The sequence below is a fragment of the Dendrobates tinctorius genome, unplaced genomic scaffold (assembly GCF_039654945.1).
Source record: "Dendrobates tinctorius isolate UK_male_01 unplaced genomic scaffold, ASM3965494v1 ptg000030l, whole genome shotgun sequence".
Taxonomy (NCBI): Eukaryota; Metazoa; Chordata; class Amphibia; order Anura; family Dendrobatidae; genus Dendrobates; species Dendrobates tinctorius.
This window is the reverse complement of record NW_027361698.1, coordinates 26,720,389-26,744,702: the sequence shown is the minus strand read 5'-3', so window position 1 is coordinate 26,744,702 and position 24,314 is coordinate 26,720,389. Positions and strand designations below refer to the sequence as shown.

Below are 24,314 nucleotides of genomic sequence, written 5' to 3'. Positions count from 1 at the left end.
AATCTCCCCTCCCGGTGTTCTGCAGACAAGACAGTAGACTGTTTTTTATGAGTTTGGTATGGTGTGATCCCTGACATGTGCAGGACTGTGACTCTGCCCCAAATACTCTGGCCCCCCCTACACTCTGGCCCAGATCCCTTTTTTACTGTTCATTGGGTAAGAGAACCTTGGAGATCTTTTTTTGTCTTCCTTACAAGTGATGCTGCACTGATAGTAATTCTGATGCCAGTACAATAAATAGATTAAAATCGGATCCGGCGCACTGATAAAAATGTGTTTTTCTTGTATGCAAAAAAAACTGAATGTGGCTTTAGGCTGACTTACCCTAGGGGGCATTAAGAATCAAAGTGGCTTGGGCAGCAGGAGCAAATGTGTCATGGTCACTAATGTTATTGTACATCGTAATAATTAATGGCCTTTGTACCTTTCAATATGAGAAATATTCTCCATGTACAATAGGGAGAGGAATCTACATCTGATAGAAAGGAAGATTGAGGAGGAGAACATCGCCCTACAGAACATTCATCTGACTCTGTAAGTGCTCAGACTTATTGAGCTAATAAAAGTGAATGCTCTAGATAACAATGATCTATATTCTTACAGTTTCTCCTTTCCCCTCCCACCATGGGCTGTAACTTAGTGCGGAGCTTAGTTACACTTTACACTAAGTTACATGGAAACTATGGGAATGTGACTGGGGGACACAATAATTACCAGCAAGACCCAATGGAAAACCCACCTAGTATGAAGGGCGCTACAGCAAAGCGCTATGTAGGTGACTGAGGAAGTGCTGCACCTATGGCCTCGTTCACACAGTCAGTATTTGCTCAGTATTTTATATCAGTTTTTGTAAGGCAAAATCAGGGTGAAGCAGTCAGAGAAAAGTAGAATAGAAACACGTCACCAGCCACTTCTGTATTTATCACCCACTCCTGGTCTTGGCTTACAACTATTGAGATAAAATACTGACCAAATACTGAACGCGTGAACGTGGCCTAATACAGACATGGCTGAGGGGATGCGGCAATAAACCAGCACTGCGGACCCTTCACTCTCAGGATCTGTAGCAGTACTAGCAGTCGGACCCTGACCAGGTTAGAAAGTGGAGACGCCGCATATTTGGTCTTAGAGTCAATATAAATTTCTATAATAATGAATATTAAAGGGAATCTGTCACCCCTTTTTTGAGATATCATATAATGATATCATTCAATTGTGTGTCACATAAGGATTCTCTTAGTACTTTTGCTTCCCTCTGACCCCGCACCTTTCATGAATAAATACCTTTTTTATATCGGTTCAGATGTATGTAAACTGCCGCAGTCCGGTCTGATGGGCGGGGCTTATTCACCTGCTCCTCCCCTCCCTGTCTTGCTCTCACTTAGCAGTTAGCGCTGCCCGTTCTGTCTCCTTGCTATCGCGACTGCGTGGACACGCTGCCAGAGATCCCACCCTGCAGTCGCTTATGATTTATTCACACTGCGGGGCTGGGAATCTTGGTCATGCACAGTAGTTCTCTGCGGCTCTCATGTCCAAGATTTCCAGCCCCGCAGTGTGAATAAATCATAAGCGACTGCGGGGCGGGATCTCTGCCGCGCATCCACGCAGGCACGATAGCAAGGCCAGGATGTGATGAGACAGAACAGGCAGCGCTAACTGCGCATGCCCAAGAATATATACTACAGCGCAGGCGCCAGGATTTCAAAAGAAAGATGAGGAGGCGGACCAAACAAGGCAGGAAGAAATGAGTGATGGATGTGAGGCGTCTGTGTCAGAGGGGGAAAGACCTGCCCCCCGGTCAAGAAACAGGTATGTGTGACAACTTTTAAAAACGATTATTTCTGCGGTGGAAGGGACGATAAGTAAAAGAGCCACCTTGACAGAATGCTGCACAAGGTGGCTCTTTTACTTAAAAACGCCTGGGGGGGTGATAGGTTCCTTTTCACTCATTTTACCAGCAGCAATAGTTATTACAATACAGAAGCCATAGAAGGCAAATGGTCCAAATGTTTTAATGAAACCCAATTAGAAAAAATATTTTTTGCCAAAAATAGATACATTCAAATAATGTAAAAAATTGTTCCCAAAAGTGGAAAACCCCTCTAAGCTGTTACTGAGAGCTGCTGTACTTGTACTGCGCAGCAAGAAGAGCCCCGAATCGTGGGGTGACCGAGTAAAGACACAGGCTGCCTCTGACAGCCTCTGTGCCCCCCACATCAGCGGTGATTGGCCAGCCAATTCTGACCAGCCAATGACAAGATTTTGTCAATAAAAAAAGGCAGTGACAAGTGCTGACCAATAGCAGCAAGTGACGTGGATAGGGTGATCACTGCGTTATCTCTGTTTATTAACCCTTTTGTCCTCGACCGGCCATTCAACAGTTACTGACCAATTAGCACCATAAGGGTTCATTTAAAATAACAATCGCTGCTCTTCACGCCATATTTCCCTCAGTTTCCCACCACATACTATTTTGGGGTCCATTTTCTCCTGTTACTCTTGTAAAAATAAAAAATTTGGGGCTAAAACAAAATTTTTGTGGTAAAAACCAACGTGAGTACCGACACCGCTGGAATGGCATCGGCAGAATGAGAGGGATTGTCCTAGTAGTGGACCATCCTATAAAGCAACTCATTAACGCACAGTAAAAACAGCCAAATGCCCAATGTTTGCTGTTTCTGATCCTCTGATTCCCAGTCCTCTATATATGTGACATGGACTATGCACACTGCTCTATGGGGAGTGAGATTCTCCCCACTGCTTGTAGACGGACCGGCCCAGAGCAGGGGGCGAGTCTCAGACTCCCCAAGAACACTGTATGGAGACTCCTGGCAATCACACATGAAGAGAAGGTGTAGAAAGCAGAGGAATAGTGGCGGAGAGCGGAAGCAGGAGGCCGCCAGGGGTTAGATCTGCATTATACAGTTGTGCTCAAAAGTTTACATACCCCGGCAGAATTTTCAGAGAATATGAATGATAACACCAAAACTTTTTCTCCACTCATGGTTAGTGGTTGTGTGAAGCCATTTATTGTCAAACTACTGTGGTTTCTCTTTTCAAATCATTATGTCAACCCAAAATATCCAAATGACCCTGATCAAAAGTTGACATTAGCAGCAGAAGGTGTTGGCTGATGGGAGTAGTAGTCCCATCAGTAAACTTTTTACCTCCAATCACAGCTGCGGGCTCATTCTGCACATGACAGCGTGGCAAACACTGGATTTTCAGGCCCTCCTTTTAAAGTGAATGGGGTTCGGGTACTATTCTGGTGTCTGAACTTTTTTTACCTGTTCGGCAGAACTCTCCGGACCAGAACATCCAGGGGTCCACTCATCTCTAATCAAGATATAAAATTACTTTAACCACACTTAAAAGACCAAAAAGTAAGGTCAAAATGGAAGAATATAATTTTACTGGTTGCTGTACCAACCACAAAAATGCACAAAAATAAATTGAAGTGTCATATGAGTGCCAAAATGGTATCCATAAAAACGACGGCTCAGGTCCACAGTTACAAGTCTCAGAAAATGGTGTCACAAACCAATTTTTTTTTGTTTACAAAGTTTTTAATGATTTTTTTACCACTAAATTCTAAAAAAACATAAGTTTGGTGTCACTGTACTGTAACTGGCCTAAAGAATAATACTACCAGGCCATTTATACAAAATAATGAATACTGTAATGAATTGATTTTTTTCACCATGTTACCACTTTTGGATTTTTTCCCCATATTTCAGTACATTATATGGTAAAATGATTGGTGTCATTCAAGGAAGGCCCCAAAATGGCAAATTTCATAGTCATTAAAGCATTAAATACTGTAAGTGTGGGATAGACATATAAAAAAATTATCCAATACCCATGAGGTCTTGTTATGCCGCCAGCCTTCTAGGTTCCTGCCCCTATACAGTGAGTGCCCTCTAGTGGTGGCTCCACGGATACAAAATTGTATCAATTGTGTGACATCTACATCATCATGTTTTTTTTTGTATGTCTTTCATTAGTAATTAGATGAGGGTTGATGTGTAAATTTTGGGAGGTGTAGGTGTTAATTTAAGGGGTTAGTTCATTGTAAAAAAAATTTGTGGGCTCCCGCATTGACAAATTACCACGGGAGCCCACACATTTTTTTAAAACGAATTAACCCCTTAAATTAACAGCTACACCTCCCAAATTTTACACATCAACCCTCATCTAATTACTAATGAAAGACATACAGAAAAAAAACATGAAATGAAATGGTTTACTGTATGTAAACCATGTGTCATTTCATGTCGGGTTGGGGGATGATTTGACAAAAGCCGGCAATTTAATTAGCGGCTATTCTGCTATGAAGAACTCTGTGAAATATATATATATATATATATATGTCTCAATGACATGTGTGTGTGTGTATATATATATATATATATATATATATATATATATATATATATATATACAGTGTATATATATATATATATATATATATATATACACTCACTGGCCACTTTATTAGGTACACCTGTCCAACTGTGTGTTAAGACTTAATTTCTAATCAGCCAATCACATGGCGGCAACTCAGTGCATTTAGGCATGTAGACATGGTCAAGACATTCTCCTGCAGTTCAAACCGAGCATCAGTATGGGGAAGAAAGGTGATTTGAGTGCCTTTGAACGTGGCATGATTGTTGGTGCCAGAAGGGCTGGTCTGAGTATTTCAGAAACTGCTGATCTACTGGGATTTTCACGCACAACCATCTCTAGGGTTTACAGAGAATGGTCCGAAAAAGAAAAAAAATCCAGTGAGCGGCAGTTCTGTGGCCGGAAATGCCATGTTGATGCCAGAGGTCAGAGGAGAATGGGCAGACTGGTTCGAGCTGATAGAAAGGCAACAGTGACTCAAATTGCCACCCGTTACAACCAAGGTAGGCAGAAGAGCATCTCTGAACGCACAGTGCGTCGAACTTTGAGGCAGATGGGCTACAGCAGCAGAAGACCACACTGGGTACCACTCCTCTCAGCTAAGAACAGGAAACTGAGGCTACAATTTGCACAAGCTCATCGAAATTGGACAGTAGAAGATTGGAAAAACGTTGCCTGGTCTGATGAGTCTCGATTTCTGCTGCGACATTCGGATGGTTGGGTCCGAATTTGGCGTAAACAACATGAAAGCATGGATCCATCCTGCCTTGTATCAACGGTTCAGGCTGGTGGTGGTGGTGTCATGGTGTGGGGAATTTTTTCTGGGCACTCTTTGGGCCCCTTGGTACCAATTGAGCATCGTTGCAACGCCACAGCCTACCTGAGTATTGTTGCTGACCATGTCCATCCCTTTATAACCACAATGTACCCAACATCTGATGGCTACTTTCAGCAGGATAATGCGCCACGTCATAAAGCTCGAATCATCTCAGATTGGTTTCTTGAACATGACAATGAGTTTACTGTACTCAAATGGCCTCCTCAGTCACCAGATCTCAATCCAATAGAGCATCTTTGGGATGTGGTGGAACGGGAGATTCGCATCAGGGATGTGCAGCCGACAAATCTGCGCCAACTGTGTGATGCCATCATGTCAATATGGTCCAAAATCTCTGAGGAATGCTTCCAGCACCTTGTTGAATCTCTGCCACGAAGAATTGAGGCAGTTCTGAAGACAAAAGGGGGTCCAACCCGTTACTAGCATGGTGTAACTAATAAAGTGGCCAGTGAGTGTATATATATATATATATATATATATATATATATATATATATATATATATGTGTCTATATCTACTCTTTCGTTTGTGTTATAAAACCTGTCAGTGTGATTTTACTGTAAAGCGCACTGAATTGCCGGCTTTTCTAAAGGACACCGGGTGCGTATTTCTCGCAAGTCACACATCTGGTCCGTGTGTAATGCGTATTTTTAGCGCACCCATAGACTTGCATTGGCGTACTACGGGCGTAGTACGCTGACAATCGCAGCATGCTGCGATTGGCACGGACCGTAGAATACAGACGAGAAATATACGGCTGATGGGAGCTGCCCCATAGAGAATAATTTGTCCGTGTGTAATGCGTGCTTTTAACGCCTCTCACTCGTCCGTATTCCTCGCCAGTGTGACCCCGGCCTTAGAAGCATGTACGCTTTCTATAGGATGCCTGATTTGGGAGCTGTCTCAGGAGGTCGGCACATATCCGATCTGTATCCTATTTGATATGGCTGATACAATAGTGGAGCCGGGAGCCGCCAGCTTCCTGCACCACCACACGGCCTGTGCTCTCCGCGCTGTCTAAGGTCTGGGGCAGAAGACATAATGATGGGCCTAGATCATGTCTGCAGCCCCCGGCCACACAAAGCACAGAATAGAGCAGCCTGTGGATTCCTACTTATCATGGGAACAAGGCTTTGCTGAATTATTTTAAGAAATTCAGATCTTAGACTGCATCAAAAATTAAAAGGATTCATTAAAAAAATCCATTACTTAACCCTCCATCACCCTGAGCTGATGAAAGAAGCTGCAGGGAAGCTGCTATTAGATAGTGGCGCCCCCTGCAGTCACACTACACCCTGAATGGTGCAATCTCTCTGATACGTCACCTTTGTCCGAGCATTGTGGGTCTGAGGTCGATGTCATACATTTGCTGTTGTGAAATCTGTCATTACTTTTGTTTTCTTCACTTCTCCAACAGATGGATCCACAAAATTGAGACAGCGACAGACATAATCTGGAAATACACCTATAATAATGTTGTTGAGGATCCATCGCTTGTAACCATCCAGTACGTATGTTATTTCTGGACATGTAATCCTATATGACACAGTACAGTATTTGTAGTGCTCCTGCTCTTCATTGCTCGCTCTCGTTGCTCCAGTGCATTCTTTTCCTCCCCGTTATCCAGTAGTAGTTTTACCACCGCACACGATCCACCGGGCTGACTAGCGGCTCAGCCACAGGACTCATACTCACTTGTGAGAAATACAGATGAGTGCAATCCGATAAAAAATCAAATTGTACTCGGACCAATGTTATTCAATGGGTGACATCTCATCTTTTTTTCTCAGCTGATCATCTGCAATTTTTTTCTCAGCTGGAATTGGACTGAGAAGAAAATCACAGCAAGCTATGTATTGCTACATATCTCAGACAAGACTCACCAATGCAAGTGAATGGGTGTGTCACGATACTAGTGGATACAACTGGACACCAGTGGCTAGGTCAAAGAGACTACAGACACAGTGGGTTGTGCAAGCAATATTGTATTAATGATCTGAATGCAATATAGCATATAAGTCCAGATAAATGTTCAGTCAATATGATAAATGAAGTCACTGAGCAATGCGGGCACAAGACACAGACTCTTGCAGAGCGGAGGAACACACTAGCTGACTGGAGTTCTTACTTCACCGCAGGTGTAGTCAGGCAGAGGTTCCTGAAGTCAAGTGTTCAGCAATCACTCGGTCAGCAGGCAGGGATCCAGACGTGCAGGTTGGCAGAGGACTCCGCCGTTAAGAGAGGACCAACAGGGATAGTAAGTCCAGGCTTGGGACTGCAGAGGCACAAAGTCCAATACATAATACACAAGCAATGAATCAGAGCAGGTGCTGGCTTTATATACAGCTTTGGCAGGAAGCAAGATGGCCGACGTGGAAACATCAAGATCCATGTTAACTAAGGGCAAGTCTAAGGGCAAGAGAAACAGATTCCAGGACAAGATACTGACATTACTCCCACCTCAAGAACGGCCTCCGGACGACCCTAAACCAGGCTTGCCAGGGTACCTTTGATGGAACTGCTCAATCAGTCGGGAGGCGTTAATATTATCCACGGGTTCCCAGGAATTCTCCTCTGAGGAATAGCCTTGCCATTTAATCAAATACTGCAGTCGATTTCTGTAGATTCTTGAATCCAGAATCCTCTCAACGATGAACTGCTCTTGACCATCCACAAGAACGGGATCGGGAGGAGGAGATGAACGTCCTGGAAAAGGATTTGGTACTACAGTCTTTAGTAGGGAAGTATGAAAGACAGGATGTATCTTCAGTGTTCTTGGGAGTTTTAAGCGACATGCAACAGCACCTACCAGACCACTGATCCTATAAGGACCAATGTACTTCTGTCCCAACTTAGGGGAAGGGATCTTCATCTTTAAATTCTTCGTAGATAACCAGACTAAATCTCCTACCTTAAATGTTGGTGTTGGTTTGCGAAATCTGTCAGCTGCATTCTTGTACCTCTCTTGTGCGGAACCCAAAGTCTCTTTCAGAAGTTCAAGGTTCTGTTGAAATGAAGAGATCCTGTCGGCAACTGCTGGTAAAGATGTATCTACCGGTAATCTGGGAAGAATGCTAGGGTGATATCCCAGGTTAGCGTAGAATGGAGACTGTTTGGTGGAGGCACTCTGGGAGTTGTTATAAGAGAATTCGGCCAAGGGGAGTAACCTTACCCAATCATCTTGCAAATGGCAAACATAGCAGCGAAGGTATTGCTCTAGTGTTTGGTTGGTACGTTCTGTCTGCCCGTTGGACTGTGGGTGGAAAGCAGAAGATAAGTTAACTTCTATGCCTAATGCTGAGCAAAACCTTCGCCAAAACTTTGAAGTAAATTGAACTCCACGGTCAGAAACAACTTCATCCGGAACCCCGTGCAGGCGAAAGATGTTCTGGATAATTAGGTCAGCAGTGTCCTTCGCAGAGGGAAAACCGGAACAAGGGATGAAATGGGCCGCCTTGGTCAGGCGATCGACCACCACCAAAATCGTACTCTTTCCCTCAGAAAGGGGCAGTTCTACAATAAAGTCCATAGAAATGGATCCCCACGGGCGAGACGGCACCGGCAAAGGCTGTAACAGACCAGTAGGGGAGGCACGTGGAACCTTGAATTTGGCACATACCTCACAAGATGAAACGTACTTCTGGACATCCTTCCGAAAACCTGGCCACCAGAAGAAGCGAGATAAGAATTCTTGAGTCTTCTGAATTCCTCTGTGCCCTGCAACCTTGGAATCATGAACCAATCTCAACACTCTTAACCTCACGGCTTCAGGAATGTAGAGGCGCCGTTCCCGGGTCCAAACTCCATTCCTAAAAAGAAGGCTTACCTCATCAGATGGCTGAGACAGGAAAAGATCAGAGTTGTAAGCTTCTTTGATGACCTGCAGCAAATCTTGATTCTGAATGACTCCTACAAAATTGCAATCAGAAAGTATGGTCTTAGGTGGAGCATCTGGAACAGCGTCAGTGGAGAACATCCGGGATAGATCATCTGCTTTTCCATTGCGAGAACCTGGTCTATAAGAGATTGTAAAATTGAATTGATTAAGGAAAAGACTCCAGCGGGCCTGCCGTGGGGTCAGGCATCTTGCTGACCTGATGAACTCAAGGTTGCGGTGATCCGTGAGGACCACGATCGGCTGTGAGGCTCCTTGCAGAAGATGTCTCCACTCCTTGAAGGCGGCGATGATAGCCAGTAATTCTTTATTTCCTACATCGTAGTTCTTTTCGGCAGGAGACAGTCGCTTGGAAAGAAAAGCACAAGGATGAAGTAAATTCTTCTCACCTGTTCTTTGGGACAGTATAGCCCGGTGGCACCGTTTGAGGCATCCACTTCAATAATGAAGGCGAGTTCCGGGTCAGGGTGGATCAGTACTGGTGCTGACGTGAACTTGGTCTTGAGCCGAGAGAATGCTTCTTGGGCTTGAAGGGACCAAATAAATGCTGTCTTCTTCTGTGTCAACCGGGTGATGGGCGAGACGATGTCAGAGAAGTTCTTGATGAAACGTCTGTAGAAGTTAGCAAACCCGATGAAACGTTGGACCTCCTTGACGTTCTTGGGGATTGGCCACTCCTGAATCGCCTTGATCTTGCTGTTATCCATACTCAGACCCTGTGGAGAAATTACATAACCTAAGAATTGAATCTCTGACTTGTGAAATTCGCATTTCCCCAGCTTGATGTACAGCTGGTGTTCCCTCAACCGCTGTAAGACAGTCTTGACATGTTGCTGATGTTCCTCCATGGAGCTAGAAAAAATCAGAATGTCATCCAAATAGATTATGACAAAAATATCAAGAATGTCTCTGAAAATATCATTTACGAGATGTTGGAACGTTGCTGGGGCATTGCAAAGTCCAAATGGCATGACCAAATACTCAGTGTCCATATCGAGACCTAAATGCTGTTTTCCATTCGTCTCCAGGTCTTATACGGACTAGATTGTATGCCCCGCGTAGGTCCAATTTTGAAAAGACCTTGGCCTGACGAACTCTCTCGAGAAGCTCCGGAATTAATGGCAGGGGGTAGCGGTTCTTGATGGTTACCTTGTTAATTTCCCGGTAATCAACACAGGGTCTGAGGGATCCATCCTTCTTTTTAACGAAAAAGATGGGTGCACCGGCTGGAGAGGATGAGGGGCGTATAAACCCCTTAGACAAGTTCTCGTCGATGTATTCTTTGAGAGTCTTGAGCTCAGGACCGGACAATGGATAAATATTACCAAAAGGAATGGTAGCAGCAGGCAGAAGCTCGATTGGGCAGTCATAAGAGCGGTGTGGTGGTAATTTATCTGCATTCTTTTTATCGCACACGTCCGAAAATTCTTTATAAACTGCCGGTAACTCTAGGTCCGATGATGGGTTGGCCGGAGATGGATCAGTCGATTTCTCAAAAGTTACCTCTTTAGCTGGGAAGCGCAATCTCTTAGTCTCCCAGTCAATGATGGGATTTTGAGCCTGCAACCAGGGTAAACCCAAGATAATAGGGAAATGTGGAGAGGAAATCAGAAGGAAGGGCAATTTCTCCTGGTGATCATCTCCCATGAGGACCTTCAGTGGTTCAGTCTGCTGGTCTACGGGCCCCGAGGTCAAAGGGGACCCATCCACAGTCTCCATCAGAATTGAAGACACTCTTCTCTGTGATCGGATTCCATATTCCTTAGCAAAAGAAGTGTCCATGAAGTTACCGCTAGCCCCAGAGTCTATCATGGCAGAACTGTTCACCCAACGGGAGTCAATCCAGATCTTAATAGGAAGGTAACAATGTGAATCTTTTTTCTTATTGCAAGGGTATGAAACTGCAGAAGATAGAATAACAGCATTAATGGGTAGTATCATTTCGGATGTAACAGAGTTCATATCTGAAAAGTCATAATCAGGAGTGGTTGCTGCAATTTCGGGTGGCCCTGATTCGGAAGTCATGGAGTATGATTCAGAGAAGTCGTGTTCTACCACGGCTGCGGTTGTTCTGCGAGTTTTGGCGGATTGCAGACAGCAGCTTTTCTATCCTGTCCTATTTAGTTAGCTTGGGCCCCATCATTTGCTCAGCCTATCTTTCTATCTGTGTGAGTGTTTTTTCATCTTGCTTCACCGTCATTATATGTTGGGGGCTGCCTATCGCTTTGGGGTCTGCTCTGGGGCAGTTTAGATTTCCCTTTCTGTCTTTAGGCTATTTAGTTCTCCGGCTGTGATCGAGGGGTCTAGGGCACCGTAGGAACCCCCCACGGTTACTGCTAGTTGTTGTTGATAGGTTCAGGGGTCTGCAATCCGATAGCTGCCAACTTCTCTGGTTTTCTGGACTTAGCTAGTATTTCTGTTTTTGCCTCCTACGGTGACTCATTCATAACAGAATCACCAGCCATACCGCAGATCCTAGGTTGCTCAATAGCAGGAAAGAATTGTAAAAAAAAAAAAAAAAAAAGGGTGTATATTTTTTCCTTTATATCTCGAAGGCCGTAGGGGGAATTTTTTTTTCTCTCAATGGAGATAAAGCAATTGTCTGATCGTGCGGAGCAGCTCGCTGTGGAAGTGCGGGGAATTTCCGCCTACCTTGCTCATTCACATGCTGCTGAACCAAAGATCCCTACTCCTGATGTGTTTTTTGGGGATCGGTCTAAATTTTTGAATTTCAAAAATAATTGTAAATTATTTTTTGCCTTACAGCCTAACTCGTCAGGGATCTCCGCGCAGCAGGTTAAAATTGTCATCTCTTTGCTGCGTGGCGATCCCCAGGATTGTGTGTTTTCTTTGAAACCAGATGATCCTATTCTGACTAATGTGAACACATTTTTTCAAGCCTTGGGGTTGTTGTATGACGAACCTAATGCTATTGATCAGGCTGAAAAGACCCTGTTGGCATTGAGCCAGGGTCGAGATTCTGCAGAATTGTACTGTCAAAAATTCCGAACGTGGGCAGTCCTTACTACCTGGAATGATAATGCCTTGGCAGCTCTCTTTCGGAAGGGTTTGTCAGAAGCCGTAAAAGATACTATGGTGGGATTTCCTGTTCCCTCTGGTCTTGACGATTCTATGTCATTAGCCATTCAGGTTGATCGGCGTTTACTTGAACGCAGGACTGCATGAGAGGTGTTGCCACCTGTTGAACAAGTGTCTGAACCTATGCAATGTGATAGAGTTTTGTCCAGGGAGCAACGTCAGGAGTTCAGAAGGCGTAATAAGCTGTGTTTTTTTTGTGGAGATGCCTCGCATATTATTTCTGTCTGTCCTAAACGAGAGAAACGTTTTGCACACACGTTTTCTGTGGGTGTTGTTCAACCTAAGTTTCTTCTTGCAATTACTCTGATCTGCTCCCTGTCCACATTTTCCGCCAAGGCTTTTGTGGATTCGGGAGCAACCCTGAACCTAATGGACTTGGATTTTGCTAAACGTTGTGGATTTCCGATGACACCTCTGCGGACGCCTATCCCTTTGAGGGGGATTGATACTACTTTGGCGAAAAATAAACCTCAGTTTTGGACCCAGGTGGTAATGCTTGTCGCCCCAGACCATCAAGAAAATTGCAGATTTTTGGTGTTGCATAATTTGCATGATACCATTGTTCTGGGGTTTCCCTAGTTGCAAATTCATAATCCAGTTTTGGATTGGAAATCTGTGTCTGTGGTGAGTTGGGGTTGTCGGTGTGCCCTTAGTGAGGCTCCGGTTTTTTCCACCTCTCCTCAGTCGCATGATGTTCCTGACTATTTGGCGGACTTTTATGATGTATTTAGTGAGAATGAGTCTGCGTCTTTGCCTCCTCATAGGAGTTATGACTGTGCAATTGAACTGAGCCCGGGGTGTAAATTTCCCAAGGGTCGGCTCTTCAATTTATCTGTACCCGAGCACGAGGCTATGCGATCCTATATTAAGGAGGCGTTGGAGCAGGGTCATATTAGACCATCCTCTTCACCCTTAGGTGCCGTTTTTTTTTTCGGGGCCAAAAAGGATGGTTCATTAAGGCCTTGTATTGATTATCGTGCCCTCAACAAAATTACTGTTAAATATCAGTATCCGTTACCCTTGATTTCGGATCTATTCTCCAGAGTTAAAGGTGCTTGCTGGTTTACCAAGCTTGACCTCAGGGGGCGTATAATCTTATCCGCATTAAGCATGGGGATGAATGGAAGACGGCGTTTAATTCTCCGGAGGGACATTTTGAGTACCTGGTGATGCCTTTTGGGCTCACTAATGCCCCTTCTGTCTTCCAGTGCTTCATGAACGACATTTTCCGGGACTTTGTGGATAAATTTTTGATTATCTATCTGGATGATATTTTGATCTTCTCCAAGGATTGGGATTCTCATGTGGAACATGTTCGGACTGTGTTCCGGATCTTGAGGGAGAATTCCCTGTATGTCAAAGGATCGAAATGCCTTTTTGGGGTACAGAGGATTTCATTTTTGGGATTTATTTTGTCTCCATCAACTATTGAAATGGACCCGGCCAAGGTACAGGCCATTTATGATTGGGTTTAGCCCACTTCTTTGAAGGCCCTCCAGAAGTTTTTGGGTTTTGCTAATTTTTATCGGGAATTTATAGCAAAATTTTCTAGTATTGCCAAGCCATTGACTGATCTGACTAAGAAGGGTGCTGATGTGTTGAATTGGTCTCCGGAGGCTGTTTCTTCCTTTCAGGAGCTGAAGCGAAGATTCACTTCTGCCCCGGTTTTGCGGCAACCTGATGTCTCACTCCCGTTCCAGGTAGAGGTGGACGCTTCTGAGATTGGTGCAGGAGCTGTTTTGTCCCAAAAGGATCCTGTAACATCTAAAATGAATCCCTGTGCTTTCTTTTCCCGAAAGTTCTCTTCATCTGAACGTAACTATGATGTGGGGAATCGGGAACTGTTAGCCATGAAATGGGCATTTGAGGAGTGGAGACATTGGTTGGAGGGAGCTAAACATCAAGTCGTGGTCCTCACTGACCACAAGAATTTGATTTACCTGGAGTCGGCCAAACGCTTGAACCCTAGACAGGCTAGGTGGGCCTTGTTTTTTACACGTTTTGATTTTGTGGTCTCTTTTCTTCCTGGCACTAAGAATGTCAAGGCTGACGCTCTCTCTAGGAGCTTCTTTGCTGATTCTCCTGTGGTGACCAAGCCTGCTACCATCTTAGGCGAAGGGGTAGTTCTTTCTGCCATCTCGCCCGATTTGAGACGTGCTCTGGAAGAGTTCAAAGGAGGACAAACCTGAGCATTGTCCCTGTGGGAAGTTGTATGTTCCTGACCAGTGGAAGAAGAGAGTGATGTCTGAAGTTCATTGCTCTGCATTGGCTGGTCATCCAGGTATTTTTGGTACTAGAGATCTGGTGAGTCGGTCTTTTTGGTGGCCAACCTTATCTCGTGATGTCAGGAATTTTGTGCAGTCCTGTGGGACTTGCTCCCGGTCTAAACCTTGTTCTCGCTCTAGTGGATTGTTGATGCCTTTGCCGGTCCCCAGGAGGCCTTGGACCCATATTTCAATGGATTTCATCTCTGATATGCCTGTCTCTCAGAGAATGACTGTTATTTGGGTGATTTGTGATAGGTTCTCTAAGATGGTTCATCTTGTACCACTCCCTAAGTTGCCATCTTCCTCTGAGTTGGTGCCCCTGTTTTTGCAACATGTGGTTCGCTTGCACGGGATTCCTGAGAACATTGTATCTGACAGAGGAGTTCAGTTTTGTCTAGATTTTGGAGGACTTTCTGTTCCAAGCTGGGAATTCAGTTGTCCTCCTCCTCTGCTTTTCACCCTCAGACCAATGGGCAGACGGAGAGAACAAACCAGACCTTGGAGTCGTATTTGAGATGTTTTATTTCCACTGATCAGGATGATTGGGTTTCATTTTTGCCCTTGGCCGAATTTGCGTTAAATAATAGAGCTAGTTCTGCCACTTTGATGTCACCTTTTTTTTGTAACGTTGGGTTTCATCCTCGATTTTCTTCAGGGCAGGTGGAGCCTTCTGCCTGCCCAGGTGTTGACACTGTGGTGGAGAGAATGCACCAGATCTGGGACCAAGTGGTGGATAAGTTATCTCTCTCCCAGGAAAAGGCCCCCAGCGGTTTTCCAACTGACATAGGACCATTGGCCCCCCGTTTAAGGTTGGTGATATGGTTTGGTTATCATCAAAAAATATCGCTATGAAGGTGGCTTCTCCTAAATTTAAGCCTAGATTTATTGGACCTTACAAGATTTTGGAGATTATTAATCCGGTCTCTTTTCGTTTGGCTCTTCCTGTCACATTTTAAATCCATAATGTGTTTCATAAGTCCTTGTTGAAGAGGTTTGTTGAACCAGTTGTTCCTGGGGTGGCACCTCCTGACCCTGTATTGGTTGAAGGTAACATGGAATATGAGGTAGAGAAAATACTGGATTCCCGTCTGGCTAGACGGAGACTCCAGTATTTGGTTAAGTGGAACGGTTATGGTCAGGAGGATAATTCCTGGGTCTCTGCCTCTGATATTCATGCCAAAAGATTGGTGCGTGCCTTTCATCGGGCTCACCCTGATCGCCCTGGTGGCGTGGATGAGGGTTCGGTGACCCCTCCTCAAGGGGGAGGTACTGTTGTGAGTTCATTTTCCCCTTCACCATTGAGGTCTGATGAACTCCCTCTTCTGGTGAAGGAAGGTAGTGAGGCTGATTACCAAGCACCTGAGCAGGATGATGATGACTGGGTGACTGGAATTGCTGACTGGATATAAGGCAGCCGACGCCCTTCTGCCTTGCTGGTGATTTCTCAGAGGGATTCTAGGAGACCAGTCTGATTCCTGCTCCTCAAAAGCTAAGTTTTCTGCTCTGCTGTTTGCATTTGTGTTTTGGTTTTGTTTTGCCTTGTTTTTCTGGATTTCTGCCATTCTCTGCTGGGGTGAGCTGAATTCCTTTTTGCTCTGTCTTCAGGAAATACCTGAGTACTGATATAGTCTTTTTGAAGCCTAGCGTCTTCAGGGCTTTTTTCCCTATCAGTCTGTTGGCTCTTGTTTTGATAGGGTTTTGGCGGATTGCAGACAGCAGCTTTTCTATCCTGTCCTATTTAGTTAGCTTGGGCCCCATCATTTGCTCAGCCTATCTTTCTATCTGTGTGTGTTTTTTCATCTTGCTTCACCGTCATATGTTGCGTGCTGCCTATTGCTTTGGGGTCTGCTCTGGGGCAGTTTAGATTTCCCTTTCTGTCTTTAGGCTATTTAGTTCTCCGGCTGTGATCGAGGGGTCTAGGGCACCGTAGGAACCCCCCACGGCTACTGCTAGTTGTTGTTGATAGGTTCAGGGGTCTGCAATCCGATAGCTGCCAACTTCTCTGGTTTTCTGGACTTAGCTAGTATTTCTGTTTTTGCCTCCTATGGTGACTCATTCATAACAGGCATAGCTGTGACTGCAATTCAGACTGATAATAAAAGTATTAGTCTTGGACATGTTAGTGTGTAAGACAGAGGTAGGGAAAACATACTCTGGATGTTGTGTTTGACACAGATTGCAGTATGATAGTGTTGCAGTCTGTTCCATTCCATACCCAGGTTTTCCATGTGGCTGAAAGCCACAGGATTCTGTGATAAAAGCCCTGCAGGAAAGGGTTAGTTGAGCTCTGAGTGAGTGCTTAGTGAGTCTCAGGGCCAGAGTGAGGTCTGGCAACCCGCAGTGTACACAGAGATGGAAGTCGTTCACGGTGACTGGTCTCGGATGTTAAAAAAAATATATATATATATATATATATATATATATATATATATATAATATACACACACACTCACATGTCAGTGACCAAATAGAAGTAGTATAGTGTTTGTGCAAAATTATGGAAATGTATTTCATTAATGATTACTTCATGGAAAAAATGGCGTGGGGTCCCCCTATAATTTATAGCCAGCAATAGCTATGCGGACAGTTGAGAGCTGATGTTTATAGCCTAGGAAGTGGCCATGGATAGTGCCTCCCCTCCCCCGGGCTACAAACACCAGCTCTCAGCCATCCCAGAAAAGGTGCCTTGCTCATCCCACAGCCCTGTAGCGGGGGCATATGGGGTAATAGTTGGGGTGTTGATGTCACCTTTGTGACATCAAGCCGAAAGGTTGGTAAGGAGGATGCGTCAACTAGACGCCCCCATTGCTAACCCCATATAGTCAAAGAGTAAATAAAACACTGACACCCATTTAAAAATCCTTTATTTGAAATAAACACACAGACTCCTTTATTGTTCTTAATTAAACCATAGTTACAACTTCTGCTAATTCCCCGAAGCCATCGTTCTCTTGTAAAAACATAAAATAACAAACCAACAATATACCATACCTGTCCGGCGTTCTGTCCCATGCTGTAATCTATATCTGGGGGATATACACTTTGCAACCAGGATGGTGCTAAGATGCGACCGTCCCAGCTGCAAACTACTGGTGAATGAATAAAATCCTGCCAGCGCAAGCTTAGTGACTGGCGGTGACTTCACTGAGTCTGTGCTCCCTGACAGCCTGAACTGCTATGAACTCTTGAGCGTGGGAAAATGCCAGTTGATTTTGCCATGCTCAAGAGTTCAGAGTGGATCAGGCTATGAGGGAGTGCAGCATCAGTGACATCACCGCTATTCACTGAAGCTGTTCTCGCAGCCGGGCTGACCTGTGACCTCAGGACTGTGGGAAGTTGGTCACACTCGTCAAACATAGTGTTTGACGAGTGTGACCAACTTTTTACTATTGAGGCTGCCTATGCAGCATCAGTAGTAAAAAGATATAATGTTAAAAATAATAAAAAAGTAAAAAAAATCGTGATATTCTCACCTTCCGGCGTCCCCTGCAGCGTTCCCGATCCTCGCGATGCTGCCGGCATCTTTCGGTCCCAGTGATGCCTTGCGACAATGACCCCAGATGACGTAGCGGTCTTATTTTTCTTATGAGTGTGTAAAAGTGCGATGTATTGAGTCCACTCAATTGTGACTGTGGTGTAGTGGACTACTAGATTTCTATCAGGGTTGATGATTTTCCATGCCTTAGAGAGACGGAGTCCTTCTCTAAATGATCAAGCTTAATATCGTATATACAATCGCAAATATGTGTATGATCCCAATATGAAAACAGCACCGACTACTGTTTTTTAAAGCCTTGATCCCTCTACTGTATCATGCAACAGCCTCATTTAAGCAGGTTAAAGATGGTCCGATGCAACTTGTGGGCCAGTGCTATGTGCTTGCCCCCTAGGCTGAAACTTGCCAGCTAGCCCCTGTCAGTGAGTCAGAAGAGCAAGCTGCTGCCTGCTTGCACTTTTAGGCCAGAGTCACACTAGCGAGAAATACGGACGAGTGCTATGCACAAAAAAAAATGCATTGCACTCGTCCCAATGTTAATCTAAGGGGCAGCTCCTATACGTGCTGAGAAAATCGCAGCATGCAGCGATTGTCACCTTATTACGCCCATAAAACGCCAATGCAAGTCTATGGGGGCGAGAAAAATACGGATTGCACACCAGACGTGTGATTTGCGAGAAATACGCACCGGTGTCCTTTAACAAAAGCCGGCAATTCAGTGCGTGATACAGTAAAATTACACTGACATGTTTAATAAAGAATTGAAATAATAGATGTATACACATAGAATACATATATATACGTCATTGAGAGACACACACATATATATATACAGTATATATTTATAGATCATAGAGTTCTACATAGCATAATCAATTAATCAAAATCAATTGCCGGCTTCAGTAAAATCATTGCAAAACCCGACATGAAATGACACATGGTTTACATAGAGTAAACCATTTCATTTCATTTATTTTTTTATATGCCTTTAACTAATAATTAGATTAGTGTATGTGTGTAAAATTTTGGACATGTAGGTGTTAAATTAACGGGTAAAGTTGTTGAAAAATTGCGTGGGCTCCCGCGGTATTTTCACTGCCAGTGAGGGAAAGCCAGTGAGTGAGGGCAGATATTGATAGCCTAGAGAGATGCGCCTTTTCTGGCACTTAGCCTCTCTATTCCCATTGCCTTTAGCGGTGTCTCATGGGTTAATAATGGGTGAATGTCAACTTGCTATTGAAAGGTGACATTAATCCTGGTTAATAATGGAGAAGTGTCAATAAGACACCTATCCATTATTAATCCTATAAAAGTAAAGGGTTAAAAAAGACACAAACACATTAATTACAAATTCTTTTAATGAAATAATGACCCCAAGTTTTTGTCAAAATGTATTATGCTGCCAATCCAATAAAAGCCCTTGTTCTGTACAAAAATAAATAAATACAAAACCAACAATATCCATACCTCTCCGCCATTCAGTCAGGTCCCCCCCGCTGCAATCCATCACAAGGGGTTAACTAGTTTACAACAGCTGTAAACCACTGCAGAATGAATGAAGTCATGTCTGCGCAGGTGCCACGGCTGGCCGGGGATAAACTAATTAGCATGGGAAAGTTTCTGAATATTTTCCCACACTATCAAGTTCACCTCAGGTCAGCTTGGGACTCCGCGCAGCCTCAGTGACATCAGCGGTAGCATTTGTATTTGTAGGGCTCTGTGGAGTCATGATAATACTTGGAGGGCAATGAAGGCACTGCCCCATCTCAATCTAGGGAAGCTCTCTGCACCCAGTGCATAGTATTAGATTGCCATGGTAAGTTGCTTTTTGATTTTTTTCTGTGGTTTAATAATGAGGGCTATGAGGAAACCTTTATACTTTAAGGAGGGCGATTTGAGGGCTGTGTTGGGGGCCATTATACAGTGTGAAGAGATGTAGGGGCCATTATACTGTATGTGGGTCTATAATACTATATTGAGCGACAGTACTCCAATTTTTAAAAACAAATTGGATAAAATAATTAATGATGGTTTTTCACTGGAAGTACTTTCCAAAAAACAAGCAGAATTCTTGCAGGTATCTCATCCCATTATGCCTATATTACTTGGTTTTCCTAAGGTTCACAAAAATTGAAATTTTCCCCCCATGAGACCCATAGTTTCTGGAATTGGCTCTATCAACGAGCATATGGGAGAATGGCTGGATTCATTATTGCAGCTGTTGGTGTGCAGGGTCCCAGGTTATGTTAAAGACACCAAGGAGGTAATAAAAATCCTGTCACAAAAAATATGGTCACCTGAATTTTCTTGGCTCAGCTGCAATGTGACATCTTTATATACATGCATACCATATGATATTGCATTAACAGCTTTGGAATTTCATTTGAAAAATTACAGTAGTTATACTCAAGATCTCATAGGGTTTATTTTACAAGTAATATCTCATTTATTAATGCACAATTTTTTTTTCTTTTGACAGTGAATTTTGTTTACAGTGCAGTGGAGTGGCAATGGGGGCTAAATTTTCACCTTCTTTAGCCAATCTAACTATGGCCTTTTGGGAATATAAATTTTTATTTTCAGAAAACAATCCTTTTTCTTCCTTTATTGAATGGTATGGCAGATACATCGATGACACCTTCATCATCTGGAGGGGCGATGTATCTGCCTTACCTCAGTTCATTGAGTATATTAATGGTAATAATTTCAATATTCAATTTACACATGTTTTTCATAATCATAAAATTTCTTTTTTAGATCTGGAACTAACAGGGATCTCAAATCAGTTGATTTCCACCAGAACTTATTCTAAGCCATTATTGGGCAATACAATCCTACATGCCCACAGCAGCCATCCCAGGCATACGGTAAAATCAATTCCAGCAGGAGAATTTACCAGACTGATAAGAAATTGTAATAATTTTTTACAGGATGATTTGTTTTTTTCTGGTAAGAAATTGGAAAAAAAAGAGGATACCCTAATTGGATGCTCAATACAGCACTAAATATGGTGTCCTCTAAAAATAGAATGATCTGATTTACTCTCATGATAATCAAGAAAATGCCAGATTTAATTCTCAGAATAAACCCTTTGTATGTTTGCAATTCAGTCCCCAATTTTATAAAATTAAGAATATCATAAATAAATTTCTGCCAATTTTACATGAGGATCCGATTTTGGCCACTATCTTAAACCAGGGCAGTAACATAGTGGCAAGGAGGGCTCCCACTTTGGGAAATATGCTATCCCATAACCTCTTTCGTTCTAACTATAAATCCGCAGTAAAAACGCGGGTATTTTGACCTGCAGATTCCACGTGGAAAAATCCACACACAAATCCGCAATGTGTGCACATACCCTAACAAGTCCAATCCAGTAACCACGGCTTGATCTGTGTCATATGTAATGCTGTTATAGTAATTAACTTATTATTATAATAAAGTTATTAAAAGGAGTCTGACAGGTGATACAGGACGCTCACGGTTTGTGCAGCACGTGTCATCCCCAGCTGTAGTATCTCACCAGGTGTGTTTGTCTATATAAAGCTGTGGCTTTTCAGAAAAAAAAACATACTTTTAATTGCTGCTGGGGAGTAAGTGGCACTGTACACTACTCCTACAGACAGGTCCCCGGCGGCTTCTCCCCACTCGCTGACAGTGCGGCACTGTGCACTACTTCTACAAACAGGTCACCGGCAGCTTCTCCCCACCCGCTGACTGCGGCTCTGTGTGCTACTCCTACAGACAGGTCCCCAGCGGCTTCTCCCTGCCCGCTGACAGTGCGGTGCTGTGCACTAGTCTTACAGACAGATCACCGGCGGCTTCTCCACGCCCACTGACAGTGCAGCGCTGTGCACTATTACAGACAGGTCACCGGCGGCTTCTCCCCGCCCACTGGCAATGCGGTGCTGTGTACTAGTCCTACAGATAGGTCACCGGCAGCTTCTTCCTGCCCGCTGACAGTCTGGCGCTGTGCACTACTAGTACAGACAGGTCCCCACCAGCTTCTCCCCACCCACTGACAGTGCGGCTCTGTGTACTACTCCTACAATCAGGTCACTGCCGCCGGCTTCTCCCCACCCGCTGACAGTGCGGTGCTGTGCACTACTCCAATTCTCTCCTTCCGCTGACAGTGTGGCTCTGTGCACTAGTCCTACAGACAGGTCACAGGTGACTTCTCCCCGCCCGCTGATAGTGCGGCGTTGTGCACTGCTCCTACTCTCCCCACCCGCTGACAGTGTGGTGCTGTGCATTAGTCCTACGGACAGGTCCCCGGTGGCTTCTCCCCGCCCACTGACAATGACTGACAACTCTCTGCTGTATGCGCACATAGGAAGACACTTGTCAGTCACTGTCAGTGGGCGGGGAGAAGTCGCCGGGGACCTGTCCATAAGACTAGTGCACAGCGCCGCTCACTCCCCAGCAGCTATTAGTATATTTTTCTCTGAAATGCTGCAGCTTTACAGAGACATTCATACCTGATGAGACACTACAGCCGGAGCCGATACACGCTGCACATACCATGAGCAGCCTATATCACCTGTCAGGCTCGCTTTAAAGGGGTGGTGAAGACTTGGAATAAAAGTCTGCAGTCAATCTATGTGACTGCAGACTGTGATATCATGACAAGGTGAAGTGTGCCTGCTGCCATGAATCCGATCAGGTGCAATCAGGAGGTCATGCAAGCTCATGTATGCTATTTGCACGTGCTGACTAGATACGTTTGGCGTCTTTCAATAAAAAAGGATTGAGAGAAGCCGAAAGAGTGTAGTCGACACAGACTGCAAGTTGTATACCTGCGGTCACATGACCGCCTGCTCACATCACCGATACTGGGACCATTATTACTGTACATGGGGCAACTCACGGGATTTAATTAAATGTTAATATACGGTAAGTAGAACTCATCACTCAAGAGGAATGCAATAAGAATTACATTTTATTCACTATTTAATTAGTCCAATGTGAATACAATTTCAGGGGGCTCTCATATAGTGTGGGGGCCATTATACAGCGTGGGAGCTAACGTGGGGGCCATTATACAGTGTGAGGACTACTGTTGGGGCCAGTATACACTTTGGGAGCGAAATAGAGGGCCATTATAAAGCTAGGGAGGCTAATATGAGGACTACTGTGAGAGGCCCTCATACAGTGTGGGAGCCCATATAAAGTGTGGGGACTACTGTGGGGCCATTATACACTGTGAGAGCTAATACAAGATGCTACAGATCGCTTGGAAAACGCTAGCATTCTGCAAGCTAATTACGCTTGCCAAACGCTTGTTTTTCGATGGAATTCCGCATGCAGATTTCGCACGAATTTCCTGCGGCAATGCCGCATGTGTGCACATAGCCTTAATGTGCAAAACGGAGAACCCCAGTTATACAAAGGATCGGTTTGGGCATTCACTCCACTTGTCTGTTCCTAAAGCAGAAAAAATAAATGGAATTCCCCAAAGCCTCATTCACTTATCTGTGTTTAAACAAGTACTTGAAAAAATTGCCCTGATGTCATCAGTGTACGGTCTGTGTGTCCGTTTTTACCATCAATGTCATTAGAATGTTTCCACATATGTATATAGAAGCTTATTCTATCCTTTACAATGTTAAAGCTATACAGTACAGCCCACAGATGGTACACTGATTAGACACTGATGCATCCGTATGCTGGACGTGTTTTTCACGGACCCATGGATATGTATTAGCACTTTTCATCTGTGGTACCAGAGAAAAATCGACATGTCTCCATGACTTTAGCAAGGACACGCGCTCTGTGAAAAAAGATGGGTACGTGCTGTATCTGCGAAAAAGGACAGAACAAGTACGTGCAACATGGATGTCTGAATGAGGCCTTAGGCAGATACGAAAGAGACTTTCCAGATTTACTAAATATGCCCCAAACATGTGAATATGATTTTACACTCAAACTGTTCTAACCACATATATCCTCACACCACAATGCACGATCACACACAGACGCACATGTTCAACACATACTGGATGGAAGCAATTCAGGGACAGACTGGAACTAAAGAGCTGCCCAAGCATACAAACAGTCCATATACAATATCATCCCTGCAGAATTCTCAATGGAAATAAAAGAATTTTATTTGGTCATTTACCCAGAAACAAAGAATTAAGAAAAAAAAAAAATTTAGATAAAGTGCTTTGCTATCTCTGGCACTTGCCTTGAGAATGAATGGAGCAGAGGTGCACGTGCTCGACTTCCGCTCCATTCAGATGGAGCTCTTTACAGCACCGTTCTCAGCATTGGTGGAGGACCAGTGGTCAGTCTCTCAGTGATCAGGACGTTATC

General features: G+C 44.1%; 1 long non-coding RNA gene across 1 annotated transcript; it reads left to right on the top strand.

Moving 5' to 3' along the window:
- Positions 1-457: 457 nt before the first annotated feature.
- LOC141086050 (uncharacterized) lies at positions 458-20,851 on the top strand. Its single transcript, XR_012231485.1, has 3 exons — positions 458-534; positions 6,660-6,749; positions 20,757-20,851. It is a non-coding gene; the product is annotated as an uncharacterized lncRNA (long non-coding RNA).
- The last annotated feature ends 3,463 nt before the right edge of the window (positions 20,852-24,314 follow it).